We start from the raw sequence: 16,368 nt of genomic DNA, 5'->3' as shown, positions 1-16,368 counted from the left end.
CCCCATTCCCCTTCCTCCCCTTCCCTTCCCTTCCCCTCCCTCCCCCTCCCTTCCCTTCCCTTCCCTTCCCTTCCCCTCCTCTCCCTTCCCTTCACCTCCCATCCCCTCCCTCCCCTCCCCTCCCTCCCCTTCCCCTCCCCATTCCCCTTCCTCCCCTTCCCTTCCCTTCCCTTCCCTTCCCTTCCCTTCCCTTCCCTTCCCTTCCCTTCCCTTCCCTTCCCTTCCCTTCCCTTCCCTTCCCTTCCCTTCCCTTCCCTTCCCTTCCCTTCCCTTCCCTTCCCTTCCCTTCCTTTATTTCATTATTTCTTTTATATTACCTGCTCCTCTATTTTACTTTCCCCTACTCAATATCTTTATTGGTGGAAGGGACCACGTCCAGTGGTTCTTAGGGATTTGCCTGGTTCTGCATTCAAGGATCACTACCATTGTTCCTTGAGGTACCATATGCAGTACTTGAGAGTAAACTAGAGTCATCTTGAAGAATATGTAGTACTTTTAAAAATTTAATCACTGTGAAATACAGAGTTACAAAGTTATTCATTATTAAGTTGCAGGCATACAATGTTCCAGCACCAATCCCTCCACCAATGGCCCCTGTTTTCTTCCTGTTCCTACTCTGACCTTAGAGTAGGCAGTATTCTGATACACATTGTCCTGGTGTTCCCTTCCCTAACTTTTACTTCCCCAGCCCCACCTCAGTGGCAAGCTTCCTACTGAAGACCAGTTCTCTTACTCCTCATTTCTATTGCTTTTTGGGTCTTTGTTATGGTCTTTGTTTCTTTTCTACTATGTTTCCTTATATCCCACATATGATATAGATAATTCTGTATCTGTATCTCTTCCTCTGAATAACTTCACTGAACATGATATTCTCCAGATCCATTAATGTAGAAACAAATTGCATGACTTCATCTTTTCTTATGGCCGTATGGTATTCAATTATGTATTTCACCATAATTTCTTTACCTAGTTATCTGTTTGTGGGCACTTGGGATGTTTCTAGATGTGGGCTATTGTGAATAGTGCTGCAGTAAATATAGATGATGTCTTTTCTGTATTGTGCATTTAGGCTTCTGGCATATTTCAAGGAGTGTAATTGATGGACTGTATGGACACTCAATTGATAGTTTTATGTGAAAATTGTCTCCCCCAAAGACTGGACCAGTTGACATTCTGATCAGCAGTGAATGAAGGCCCTTCCTTTTTTCTCTACATCCTTGCTAACACTATTTATTGTTTTGATAAACATCAGTTTCTCTGATATGTAGTATTTCGACAGTTATGGGTGGTAGGATTAATAAAACTCTTTGCATCTCTGTTTCTTCATCTATAAAATGCGAAAATAATAGTAACTGAAGGAGTTCCTGTGAGTTAAAATGTGCATGTTTGCATGTGTGTGAGAGATAAGAGCATATATAGTATATTTTAAGGTTTAAGTTTGGTATACTATGGAGATGCCTGCTGATCCTGCTATGTAAGCTTTTACAGAGATAGAAACTTAGACTTGAAACTTAGTAACAGATGGACAAATGTTCACGAGGCTCCATCTTGGTCATGAAAGGTGTTAAATGATTTCTGTATTAGAAGCTAGTGCACTAGCCCACTCAGTTCCAAGCCCAAGAGACTACTGTAAGTCAAGATGGAATTGGCACAGATGAATGTGAATCTTAACATTCTTTCTTCTTTTCTCTCAAGATTACTTGAATATAAAAGTATAGCTAAATACTTGTATCCACAGAAATACCTGAGAACTCACCCATAAAATTTCATGATAGATTGTTTTCTGTGGTAAGGATGATCACTACCATTATATAGATTCCTATTTCTAAACTGAGTATTAGCTTATAAAGTAACATTATTACTAGTGTTATCCTCAATTTCTCATCTGTAAAATGAGGATAATAATGATGATAATAGTCCCTAGTTCAGAGGTTGTAGGAAGTATTACATAAATAATGCCTAAATGTCAGTATTAGATCACTGTTGGTCATATAGATAGCATTCAAGCCACATTAACTTTTATTAAGTCCTTTCTAACATTTCCTACCAACACTGTCAGGTAAGTGTCATACTGTTAATTTTATAAAACTGTAAAGAGTTGGGGCTGGAGCAATAGCACAGCGGGTAGGGCGTTTGCCTTGCACGCGGCCGACCCGGGTTCAAATCCCAGCATCCCATATGGTCCGCTGAGCACCGCCAGGAGTGATTCCTGAGTGCAGAGCCAGGAGTAACCCCTGTGCATTGCCGGGTGTGACCCAAAAAAAAAAAAACTGTAAAGAGTTAGGTGAAATGAACCCTTCTCTTTGCTAACAGAGGGTGTTCCGGGTGTTCCTGTAAGTAAAGGGTAGATTAGCATGGGAATAAATGATCATTCAAGGTATTTTCCAGTTCAAAGTTTCTATAATTCAAGTTAAACTTTGGAGTCTCTTCATATTATGATCCTGGCTAGGGCCAAAGCAGCAGAACTCAGGAACTAGGGAAGGAACTTGTCAGGGAGGGAGATGTCCTTTGATGGGTAGGAAATGGTAGCTACCGCCCTTCCTTTTAGGCTGCTGCTGCCCAGAGGCTGTCCCTGACACTTCTGTAACAACAGAGAGCAAAAGGGAAACTCCTGTGCTTGGAGGAAGCTGACTAGGACCTCCTTTTCCTCAGAGAAAATTTTGTGGTAGGGACAATGTGGGGACTTCTGGATATTCAGAAACCAAAAGTTAGGTACCTCCATGTTAGGTTCAGAAAAATTCTTTCAATGGCTATTTATCCATGCTGAGCTAGTCCCGAAAAGGGTGATAGACCAGAAGATGCTATGAGAACTCTATGAGACAGAATGGAAGGAGAAAGGAGGGGAAATACCTTGATTCTGAAACAAACTCACTTCATGAGTTTGTCCTATTCCACGTTTGAATAACAAATTTGCTTAGTAATAATTATGTAAACACTGTGTGTCAGAGCCGTCTGGGTGAAAGTGGTAAATGGCATGGAGATCAATATGCTAAACTCTAATCCACTTCCACTCTGTAAATGCACCTATGAAAATTGGGTTCAGGGCTGGAGAGATAGTACAGAGGTGAAGGTACTTTCCTAAGTGTGGTTAAAATCACAATAGTTGAAATCCCAGTACCACATAGTGTCCTTCAGGAGTGGCTCCTGAGCCATGCAGGCTATGGTTTCCCAAAAATGGGTACAAATATTATGCAAATGAACAAACCTCAGTTAGCAAACTCCTCTTTATTTCCTTAGGCTTCCACTCACAAATGGGGTTTCTTAGCTAGTTTTATCCTTCACATACATGGAGCAAGTAAAAGGAAAGGATATAACTGCAACCTGTTGAATTATAAGATTATATCATCCTCATGTTACAGATAAGCAACTGAAGTTTAGAGAGAGAAAATGGCCCAGATTATTTTCACATGAGTGCAGTGCCTTTATTAGATCATTTGTACCCCTATTGGCCATTTTTAGAAGAGTAATGTAAATGATCAGCTTTGATAGCTGGCACAGCTTCTTTCTACCATAAACAAAGGTATGCAGAACTCTCCATGAGCTTAAATCAGCTGATGCAAGTTTACTTTCTAAGTAAAGGTTTGGGATAAGGGAAAGTTTACATAACTCAGGGGCCACACAGTTTTAGTGGCTAACTACTAGTGCTGACCTCTCTGAGAAAAACAACTGGTTCTTTATTGAGATTGCATTCTGTATCTGCCACCATGTTCCATTACTTTGGCCTTTCAAAATAGTCCTGAAGAAGAGGCAGAAGTAGGTGACCTGAGATCAGTAGAATAGAGAAGGGATGGGGAGTTTGGGAGTTTTATAGTCTGCTGAAGACAGGAAATGGTTAATTGTACCATTGCTCTCTTCAACCGTCAGCTTTTCTGAGCACTTCCATGGCTGTCACGGTGCAACAACTTGAGGCACCTTGGCTGTCAATCACAACCTGTGGGCTAAGAAACCTCCCACTAACTTATAACTGAGACATGAGACTGGGAACCAGCATTAAGGCTCTCAAAGTTCCTGAGGTAGGTGCCTTGGACAATATATTGTATGAAGGACACCTGGTGGAACAGGCAGTGATGGAAATCAGGTGAATATAGTCTGGTGGCCTCTGTTGCACTTCACTAGGAACCTCCCTGCAACCATACTTGGTCTCCCACCTTTTGCTTTCCCGTTGCCTCTTTGGATCCAGTCCTGTTTCCATCTAGCAGTTATAAACCTCACCTTGCCTGCCAGTTACCCCCTTTTAAGACTTTCCACTAAAACATATATGTTTTGGAGGTATGGTACCGCCAACAGGTCAACCTGTACCTGTGGGGTGAATGCATCAGCAGCCTGATGGTGCCTTCAGGCTTCCTGATACCCCAAAATTGCCACTGTGCCTTTGGCTAGACCCTAACAACTTGGGACCAAGTTTACTGATAAGAAATTAAATGGCCCAAGTTAGGTATGTGGGAGCCACACCCATAAACCACCTGAGGGTCAGCTATACAAGCTCATTTAATGGCCTTATTTCAGAGAACCATAGATAAATCTCAAAAGAGATTAAAAGCCACAGTTAAGCTCAGACCCATACATGGCTGAAAAGACCAGAGTAAATTGTAGGGGGCAGGTTGGCCTGTGTCAGCCCAATCAGAGTCCCCGGCAGCCACTTGCTTCCACAGTCCAAAATTGCCTCCATACCCCAAGCCTGACTCCACTGTCTCAGAATGGGTATAATCTGCTGAAAATTTTGTGATGTGGATCTTAGTGCACCAACAGCCCTGGCCCAGAGACATAGAGGCAAGTCCTGGAAGACACCACAGTGCCGGAGATCTCTCTGGGCCCCATACTGAGCCAATATCACTGGGGCACTCCAGATGGAGCAGATTCAGTCTCTCCGCTTACTCCAGATGGAATCCCGGTGAACAAGAGCTTCCACAAGCAAGGCCCAGGTATGCATGTTCCAGGACTAAATCTCCAGGCTGCATGGCAGCAGAGGACTTGAGCTGTACCTCCCAGGGTCCCCGCCCACCCAGAATACTGGCTGTCATGCTCACAATTTGCCTCCGGACGCCATCTTAGTGCACCAACAACCCTGTCCCAGAGACTTCCAATTGAATCCCAAAATGGATTAGTGCCATACAGAGATGTCTCTGGAACCCAACCATTTACAATCTAGGAATTTACATTTACAATTGTGGCCATGCGAGCTCTCATGATATTCAAAATGAGCTATGGGAAATATATTATCTAGAATCTGCCCCTGGCAGGTAGGCTTGAATGGTGGTGGGGAAATTCGAGCAAAACATAATGCCCCAAATTAGAGAGAGAGTATTGGGGAAATTGTCTGCCATAGAGGCAGGGTGAAGACTGGGATGGGGGGATACTTGGGACATCGGTGGTGGAAAATGTGTGCTAATGGAGGGATGGGTGTTCCATCATTGTATGGCTGAATCTCAAAAATGAATGCTTTGTAACTCTATCTCATGGTGATACAATAAAATAAAATGTAATGTGGAGTTCATGCCCAATTCAATCAGCTTAATCAATGGCTGAACAAATAGCAGTACTCCTACATTACTTATTTCTATGATAAATAAATAAATAAATAAATAAATAAATAAATAAAACATGTATGTTTTAACAAATTTTTTGCTTGTATTGGAGGTCATTCCCACTAGTGCTCAGGACTTACTCCTGGCTCTGCGCTCAGTGATTCCTCCTGTCAGGGCTCAAGGGACCATATGAGGCATTGGGAATCAAAACCAGGTTGGTCACATGTGAAGCAGAAGCAGACACTTTACTAGCTGTACTATCACTCATGGCTCTGTTTTAGCTAAGTTTTATTCAATCTTCACTTTATCCTAATGTGCTTGTCCTTTTACCCCAAATTTATCTAGATTTATCATTACCCCCCTCTCTTCCCCCTCTGCCTTCATATTTCACTAAAAATAAATGTCATTTGGGCTATAAACACATAGTAGGCTTTTAAAAGACAGTGTATCCCTGAATGCTCCCCAATCCTCCCAGCATTTTCTTTTTCTTTGTCTCTAGCATGGTGCTTATACTTTTACACTTTCTTTTTTCACTATGTGTATGACTCAACCTCTGTTTTTGCTTCTTCATGGCATTGTCTGTCCTTACCCCACAACTTTTGGTCTCCATATCCTGAGATTATATCTACTTGGTAGGTAGTAACACCTCCCACCTCCTCCCATATCTCCAAAGTCACCTGATTGGCTCACTCTGTCTCCTAGTTGTCCTTAGTTTATGACACAGCTCAGTCATCTTGACGGCAACTTTATTTATTTATTTATTTATTTATTTATTTATTTATTGTAATGTTATATTAATTAAAGAACCATTATTTACAAAGTCATTGATAGTTTAGTTTTATGCATACAATATTTCAACACCAATCTACCAACAGTATCAACTTACTTCCACCAGGGTTCCCATAATCCTTCCCTCCTACACCCCTGCCCCACCCCCACCTTCGGCCTTGACACAAAGTTCAGTGATTGCAGCATAGATCTCATATTTTCAGTGTTGTTGAATCTGTGCTTTGTATATACTGCAATACCATTCTCCCACATCACCAGTATATTCAAAACCCTGACCCCTGTTCTTCCATTACTTTTTTCTCATCTTCTTTTACCTACACCCCCTTTTTTATTTTTCTTCTGTCCTTCTCTTCCCTAAGATCTTGGACTAAAGATGATATAGGAAAACCCCTTTTACCGAATTAAATTTACTCATCCCTTTATTCTACATACCACAGAGAAGTGGGATCATTCTGTGCTTGTCTTTTTTCTTCTGTATTACTTCATTCAGCATAATATCTTCCAGTTCCAACAAGGTTGCAGCAAATTGCATGATTTCATCATTCTTTGCTGCTGCATAGTATTCCATTGAGTTTATATACCACATCTTCATAATCCATTCACCAGTCATTTGACACCTAGGTTGGTTGCATAACTTTCCTGTTATACTAGGCACAGCAATAAATAATGCTGTGCATGTGTCCTTTTGAGTGGATGCTTTTTAATTCTTGGGGGTGGATACCCCAAAGTGGAAATGATGGGTCATATGTCAGTTCAATTATAAGTTTAATAAGAACTCTCCATACTGTTTTCCACTGGGGTTGAACCAGACAACATTCCCACAAGCAGTGAATGAGTGTATACTGTAGTTATTGTACTTTTATTGTAGATTTCCCTTTTGCAGTTGCTTGATTTTTGAAAAGGGTACCGGGTACCTCAGAACTGAATCAGTTAAAGCTATCTACTGAAAGATAGTTGGGTTTTCTCTTCATTCACGAATAATAATTTATTCATGGCTGTCTGAGTGTCTTTCAATAGTCTTTCACCCATCACAAGCATCACAAACACTGTGCCTGGTGCAGTGGGATGGACAGAATTGACTAAATGTGTTTTTTTGTCCTTAGAAAAGCCATCAGATAATTATGACCATGTTTTTATGCCCTTCTAGGAATTTCCAGAGCAAGATAATTTTGATTGCAATTAAGGGCCTTAGGGTAGCTTAAAACTATAATAGCTCAGCTTCAGGAAGGAAAACACCTCTTGTCCCAGGATCATAAGAATTCCTGACTCCTTTGAATAGAATTGTTATTTACAGGACTGAATTATGGCATCATCTACTTTCAAGACCTTAGGGACATAGCTAACCTTGAACAAAATTGCTAGTGGTATTTTGCCATTGAAAAGAAAAGTGCACACTGGATGTTGCTTTGCTTCATTATTTCTCCTCTGATTCTCATCAAACTGACAAAGAAATCACTATCACTACCACTATCTTCCCATTGATCCTTGATTTGCTCCAGCAGGCCCAGTAACATCCATTCATCCTACCCCTGAGATTTTAGCAGCCTCTCTTTACTCGTCCTTCCCAGTGGTGCCTCATTAGAGGCTCTTTCAGGATCAGGAGAATGAGACCTATCATTGTTACCGTATTTGGCATATGAATACTCACAGGGAGCTTGCCAGGGTCTTCTGTGTGGACAGAAAAACTCTCTGTAGCTTGCCAGGTTCTCTGAGAGAGAGAACTAGGCTATAAGATGTCGTTTCCGGGAGCTTGTTTTATAGTCTCTGAATGTTGCCTGTTGATTGCATTACACGGTGCCAGGGCCAGTTTCTGGGTGTGACCACCTAGCTACTGGAAAAATGGGGGATTTTGGCGGAAGAGGCCCAGTCCCAATCCAAGCAGGCTTGGAGATCTCAGCCCTGGGTCCCACACACCTGGGTTCCTCAACTGGTTCCTTCATGCGTGAGGCTCATCCAAACGTGCGGCGAGGGGCCTTGAGCATGGCTATGGTTGGGTTCTGGAGGTCTTTGACTTCTGAGGCTCTGCTCAGGGCAGGGAGAGAAACTCAACCCACCCCCTCCAATGGGCCCCAGTGAAGATAGCCAGGAGTGGGGGCAAGAGACTCTTCCTATAAAGAAATAATGTGAGAAAATTCCAATCTGGCCAAGTTGACTGAAGGCCAGACAGGATTGGGGCATCTTGAGCCAGATATAGCTCTGTCATCGCTTCAGGTAACCTTAAGAAAGTTGCTCTCCTTGGCTGTCTCCATGGCTTGGAGGCTGGTCTCTCATTCTGGGCAACTCAGAGAAGGGAACACCAAGTAAAATGTGGTTGGAGGTCATGTGGGGGAAAGATGATGCGGGCCGAATATAGACTAGAGATTGAACACAATGGCCACTCAACACCTTTATTGCAAACCACAACACCTAATCAGAGAGAGAGAACAAAAGGGAATACCCTGCCATAGTGGCAGGGTGGGGTGGGGGGAGAAAGGACTGGGGAGGGGGGGAGGGATGTTGGGTTTACTGGTGGTGGAGAATGGGCACTGGTGAAGGGATGGGTTATCAAACTTTGTAAGGGAGAAACATGAGCACAAAAATGTATAAATCTGTAACTGTAAAAAAAATAAAAAAATTAAAAAAAAAGAAAGTTGCTCTCCTTGCAGCAGGAGCAATAAAACAGCAGGTAAAGTACTTGCCTTGCATACAGTGTACCCAGATTTAATCCCCAGCATCTCATATGGTCCCTCTTGCTCTGCCAGGAGTGATCCCTGAATGCTGAGCCAGTAGTAAGCTCTGAGCACTGCTGAGTGTGGCACCCCAACAGTTTTTGCCATCCCAAGAAACATTAATTTTACTCTCATATATGGTGGATATTTTAGCAAACAAGTTGGATGGTAACAAGAAAGCTGCTTTCTTTTTTTCATTATTTTAACTTTTATTCAGCACAACAGTAAATATGGCTGAACAAAATGTATACAATAAAATCTCCTAAGCAGATTTAAGGCAGATACCAAGCTGGTATGGACTTAGCTATGGTTCATTTATTTTTCAGATAAACATGAGCAAAAGAGAAATCAGTCATGACAAACTATAAAGTTTCACCTTCTAAGAAGATCAGCTTCATGTGTACAATCCATAATTTGTGTATAGGTTTTATATATTTTCCTTGCCACAGGATTTATTGGGTAAATTCAAATGAGTCATCTCTTTCCAGTTTTCTATTTGTATATATTACGGATGATGGTTGAATGCCTTGGGGTCTTGGGTAGTCACCTACCTAGGTAATTGTTTTCAATTCAACAAAGAAATAATCGAGGCTATGATCTTGTTTTGCAACCTTATGAGGAAAGGATACCTGTTTGATTTGAGAGAATTCAAATCTTAACACTGTTTCCTGTTTATTTTAAACGTTCTTTCCAGTTGTACTTGTCAAAACTTTTGAGAACCTCTCAAAGTTAGCGAAGACCACCCCCCCCCCAAAATTTTCTATATATTTCTCTGAAGTTATAGTTATTTGGGCACTGCAAGAGTTGTAGAATACTGGGATCTGAGCAAAGTGGGAAAGTCAAGTTCTTGCTCAAAAACCTGATTTGTTCTTTCTATACTACTTTCCATTATTGAAAATATCCTTCGCCTAACTTATATCTTCTTACCTCCATCCACACCCCCGGCTCCCGCATAACATCCTCAGCAAGACACTGTACCTATGTAAATTCATGGAATATGTATTTAAATACATCCCCTTGCTCCCATTTAGAATTCAATAAAAATCAGTCTGTGAGCCTGGCTAGCTCCAGCTTTCTCTTCCATCCTCAATTGCAGACTTTTGCTCTCTCTACCCCGCCCCCCACCCTCAGTCCTACAGCGAGGTGACATAAGAAAGCGGTAGATGGGAGGAGCTAAAAGTCGAGCCCCGCCCACCACAATTTGGGCGACTTTCTGGGGAGGCCTGTGGGCAGGTCTGTATCCTCATTGGTTGAATAGTATGTTTGTGGGCGGGTGTCCCCAGCGACTTGCTGCCGTTCACGCACCACCTGCTGAGTGTGGACTCTGGTTGACAACAGCTAAGCAGTCGCGCCAGCTGCTCCTCTGGCTGGCACCGTTTCCCCTGACCGAGAGCAGTCCTGCTTGCTTTACAGGCTCTCACCCAAAGAGGTGGACGCGGCCTCCAGGTAACGGTTGGGGCCGCCCAGGCTCCTCGGCCAGCCTCTCTTCTCTGGCGCGCTCCTGTTTGGCTCTGTTCTTAATGGTTCGTGTTTGGGGTATATTTAAGAGAGGAATGGGAGGCGGGAAAAGAAAGCAGATCCTCAAATTTGGGTTCCAAAGTGTTGAAACTGGGAGATTCTTGAGAGGTCCTGAGAGTGGCTAGTGGAAGGTGTTGCTCTGGGATTCTGGAGGACTGTCTGAAGTTGGATCAAATTGTGGGGCTTGGGCCTCTGTGGCCTGCTCATGACACTTTTACCTTCTCCTTCATTTCACTTTTGAGTGGATTTCCAGGAAGCCCCTGGTCAACCAAATGCTATCGGTCTATCCCTTTAGCCACTTATTCCCTTCTGAGAAATGCCTCAGACAGTCCTGCTATTAACCTAACCGCAGTTTCTAATCAAAACCTTTTCAGTAAGTCACGCTCAGTTTTCCCCTAAAATTACAAATGGGTTTAGATTAGAGAACCTCTAAGGAAAAACTTCCCATTGAAGTTTTGGGATTTCCAGATTAGGTAATCGTATTCTCTCCATTACTCCCCAACTCTTTGAAGTTGAGCACTGAAATTCAACTCAGGAAGCCTGGGTTTAGCCACTAAACCGCAAGACCTTAGATGAGTCTGCTCCTTTGCTCGGGCACTGTGTTTATAAATGGACTTCAGGAGATAGGCTGGATTTTAGTATTTTAAGGACCACATTTGGCCTGACTTTTAGTGACTTGGTGCACAGCCCCTGGCTCCAAACTGGCAGGTGAAGGGTTGCCTCTGAGATGCTTGCAGTGAGAGCAGCTATGCATATGAAGAGTTTGGAGAAGCTAATTCAGCTGGAAAATAAGTAGTGGTAGGGATGAGAAAACCAGAAGTAAGTGTGGGAAGGAGCAGACGAATGCAGAACCCTGCTCTATCTGGAGAAGATAATTTGTTGGAAATGATCGGACAGTGTTTAGAGAAAGAAGATAGACCAAAGGTGTGCATAGGGGTTGTTAAACTGTGTGTTGGAGCTGAGCATGACTTATGCAGGGTGGATAGAAAAGACTTCCTTTCTAAAGCACAAAACCTCAGTTGGAATAGGGAAATAAAGGAAGTGTAACATTTACAAACTATTTTTTAATTTTTTAAAAATTATGTTCTATAGCTAGAGGTCTAGAGGTTAAGTGGAATTCCTTGAGGATTAGGGACATCAGGAACAGGAAAGAAGATCCCAAAAGGATGAGAGGAAATAATTAATTGGGCTGCTGTCTCATTTTTCAGTGCTTTTGTGTTAGAAGAACCATGGACTTCCTGTTTGAGGCATGGAAAGTTTATGTTCAACAAATGGTAGGCTTAACAAAGGCAAAATGTGCCCAGGTCTCTTTGGGTTATTGGCTGGAAAGACTTCCCTCTGGTTTTAGTAAACTAGGCGTAATTTTTCCTTGGGCTCCCAATTTGGGTAGGCTCTGAAAGTTTGGGAGACTTATCAGATAAAGTAGGGATAGGAGATCAAACATATAAGGGTTATAGGATGGTAAATGTGATCTACTTCACCCCACAGAGCTGAAAACATAGTTGTTAGTGTTTATTGAGAGTCTATTAATCTGTGACTTATTGTTTTATTTTGTTTGCGTGTGTGATGGTAGGGGTATTAGTAATTTTGGATCAGTGAACTGGAGACCATAGTCTAAGACTTTGCAGCCCTTTGCAACCTCTTGTCCAGCCCTGTTGTGAACTTGCATAGACAGTAGCTATGCTTGCATACCCGAACTCCATGCAGGATTGTAGGACATACTGTAAATTTTTCAGGTTATGGAGGCTTAAATTCAGGCTCTGTTGCTCTCATCAAATTTTCAGACTCTTAATTTCTCCTTGTTTTCTCACTTCACTGGATTAAATAAGAGAATACTCAGATAAGTGCTTTGTAAACAGCCAAATGCTGAACCAAGTTTTAGTCAAGTGTGGGCTCTGGGGCATGTCTTGTGGATAACAGTGTGTAGCCCCCACCTACAGGAAGCCTATCTCTAGTTTGAATGTTAGTGGTACAAATATATATATATATATATATATATGTATATATATATTGTCTTTACTAAGGGAGTGCTTTTAAAAAGTTATGATGGAGAACTTCATGCATAAAAATATAGAGATGATTAGTGCAATAGGGCTCCATGTACTCATCACTGAACTTACTTAGCCCATCGTCCATTTTGCCTTATCAAACATCCCTTTACCCTCTTTTTATTACTTTCACACCAATAATAGAAACTGTCAATTATTTCTCTATAAAAAAGTTCTATATGCATATATTGAACTGTTTATATATATTTGAAATGTAGAAATATATATATTTTAATTATGTCACTGTATCATTGTCATCCCCTTGTTCATCGATTTATTCAAGAGGGCACCAGTAACGTCTCTATTACACTCAGCCCTGAGATTTTAGCAGCCTCTCCTTACTCATCTTTCCCAATGATTGGAGGCTCTTTCAGGATCAGGGGAATAAGACCTATTGTTACTGTTTTTGGCATATTGAATACGCTATGGGTAGCTTGCCAGGCTCTGCTGTGCAGGCGGGATACTCTTGGTAGCTTGCCGGGCTCTCTGAGAGGTATGCATATATCTTTTTCTGTATTTTGGGTTATGAATACACCATGGGAAGCTTGCAAGGCTCTCCCATGAAGGCAATAAACTCTTGGTAGCTTGTCAGGTTCTCCAAGAGGAAGAACAAGGCTATTACATTATATAAGTATATATACTTGAAATATACACATATAAAATACTGAGTCTCATAAAATAGCTACTGTATTACTAACATGCTTTAAAAATAATATAAAATATTTTGCTAGTTTTTATATTGCCGACTTCACAGGATATTTTTCTCTGAAAGTCTAGAGTAGGAAGTGATTGTTTTTGACTAAGGAGAAAGTGACTGTCAGAGACAGTGACATTTGAGCTGAATCTTGGAAGAGGGGCCTAGGAGGAATAAGACCGAGAGCTAAAGAAGTACTGGAGTGCAAACTCATTTACAGTGCTTGCCAGCAATTATCTATGGGGCTCTGAATCCAAAGGTTGATTTATAGAGGCTTCTTTTTTATTTCTTTTTGCATCACACCCTGCGGTTTACAGGGGTCACTCCTGGCTCTGCACTCAGGAATTACCCCTGGCGGTGCTCAGGGGACAATATGGGGTGCTGGGAATCGAATCCGGATCAGCCGCGTGCAATGCAAACACCCTACCCGCTGTGCTATCACTTCAGCCCAAATAGAGGCTTCTTGTAGAAAATAAAAGGCTTGGCTACCATGTGGTACATAGGATCTATATCTATCCCGTAACTATTCTATAACTTAACAGTTCTAGGGCCATAGGAGCTTAAGACTGGCAAGCCTGGCAAATTCTGGGAGGATGCTCTTCCTATGAACCCCTGCCTCTGGTCCCTGAGGCTAGAGCAAAACAGGATACATTCAGGATGAGATTTATTCACAGCTTGTCACCTAATCTACAAGATCCAGCTTGGAGCTTCCTGTCTTATCTCTTGTTCATAATAAAAATCTTCACTGTCTTGATCTTCCCCACCTCATTAAAAGTGTGCTGACTTCCTCCATATACTGGCCGCATTTCCTCCACCCACGAGGAAGAACTTCCCACAATTTAGTCCTCTCTTTCACTGACCCTAGGGGACTGTAAGTGAGAGAGAGACAACCCCCTAAATGCCCCCACACACACGCAGACACACATACACACACACTGCTCTTCCTGGCTACAGCAGTCTGCTCTTGGACTGTCCTTGAGAAAGGAATGGCTTCTTTCCAACAAGTCACTGTTTGGTTAATTATTGAGCCACATAATAACCACCTTGGAAAGTCACTTCTAAGGGGATGGCCATTATCTAACCCCCACTCTCCCCAGGACTTAAAAGGGACCACCCATACTTCATCTTTATCTTATCCCCAGGAGATATTGATATTGATATTCAATCATGGCAACTTCTTGGTTCAATTAAATTCCCCCCATTCTGTCAGTTGTTATTCACATTGCTTGAAGGACATACATTTTGTTTAGTGGTAATGAGAGTGGTAGAGGTTAAGCTTATAGGGATTTAATTGGTCAGTTATTTTAGGCATCAGAATCAGTGGTGGGGTGAGATTCAGTGATCTGAATGTGAAAGTGGCCCAAATCTGAAAGATACTCACCCAAATAGTCTGCAATACTGGGTTGGTAGGGCTGTGCTCTGTGTGTTTGAGAGAGAGAGAGAAAGAGAGAGAGAGATCTTCAGTGCAGCTGTAGGTCACTCCACACTAAAATGAAAGAGAACTACCTCCTCGCTCAGGCTTTGGTAATGGAGGAAGAGGCCTAGTCAAGAATGTCTATTTATTGACAAGTTCTGCACATTGGAAAGACATGGAATAGACCTCAGGTCTAATTTATAAAGATCTAGACATAAAAAATTCTGGAATTTCAGTGAGAAAAGAAATCAACAGTTAATAAACCTTACAGAGTTAAAGTAGAGTCACTTAACCTTCTAGTTGTGCCTCTTTAAGATATGTCTCCTTAAGTAATTCTGGGAAGACATCTGTTTTCTCTGGGTCCCATTTTCCACACCCATAAAATTAGTAGGGCATATGGCATAGAATCATTGGTTTCTCGAGTACCCTTCCAGTTATGAACATATGCCTTCCAAATCAAAACTTTTTCTTATCCACAAGACAAATGTGGACTGATTCCAAATTCTGGACTAAGTCACTAGATTTCCACAGATGGCTGGTCAGTTTGAGTTATTTGAATCTAAACTGCCTCAGTTTGGTTTTTCCTTCGCATGGACTTTTGTACCACTAGCTTCTCATTTAACCACTAACTCTTCCCCAGATTGGCATTTGTCTCAGATGGTCACCTTCTCACCTTTTCACTCACAAGTTAATGAGTGACTTGTTCCCTTTGGTTACTACCAGTTTAAGGAATTCTTGGTATCCTGGATCTCTGTAAGAACTGGCTGAGGGCCTAGCTATTTCTAGCCTTCTTTATGCTTAATATTCCAGAAGTAAGATGCTGCTGGACCTCACAGAAGAAAGGCTTTTGTGGAGTACTAAGTTCTACTCACTTTCTAAAGCTTGGGTCTTCTTGACAAGTACTTGAACACCTATCTACTGGGAGGAAAATGTTTCAAAGCAGCTTTTTTTTATTCATGGAACATCTAAAAGTTTTTCATTATTTCTCCCTGTGGCTTAACCAGTTCCATCCATTTGATAACCTATCTGCTATCTCTGACCATCAGATATTTGAGGACATAACCTGAATTTACCTATGTCTGCTCCTAGCCAAACAGCATCACCTCCTTCAAGTATTCCTTCCCTTCTCACAATCGTTATTATCTTTGAATGTTACATCCTTGACCATTACATTGTTTGAGGTCCTGAAGGGTAGAAATGGTGTTCTGAAAACCCCTCCCTCTCCTCTGCTTTCTTCTAGCCTGAACTTTGCCATAAGATATCACCTTTTTCCCCATGATGACTCTGGAAGATACACTCTGAAGCCTAAGATTCCTGGGTACAGACATCTACTCCTCTTTTTGATTCTTTCACGTTTACACAGTCCCCATGTATGGGGAGCCCATGTAAGGTAAAGTCATCTTCTCGGGGCTCCTTGAGTAGAGGGTAATTATAGTGTATGTGAGTGCAGGGCTGGGGAGGACTCCTCACCTTGATGAGTTAATTTACTACAATATTATGTGGAAGGCTTCAGTGAATTCTGCTTGCTGCTATTTGCTTTAGTCTCTTGAACTGGCAGGAAGTAGTAGGGGTAATTTAAGGAATATTGAAGCCAGAAATGAGCATGATCCATGCCCACAGTGTGGTTTGTGAAGGTGAGTCAGACATAGAGAAAGACTAACTCAGTTATTTA

This window comes from Sorex araneus, chromosome X (genome assembly GCF_027595985.1).
Source record: "Sorex araneus isolate mSorAra2 chromosome X, mSorAra2.pri, whole genome shotgun sequence".
Classification (NCBI taxonomy): Eukaryota; Metazoa; Chordata; class Mammalia; order Eulipotyphla; family Soricidae; genus Sorex; species Sorex araneus.
The sequence above is the reverse complement of the archived record's forward strand: the minus strand, read 5'-3'. Positions refer to the sequence as shown.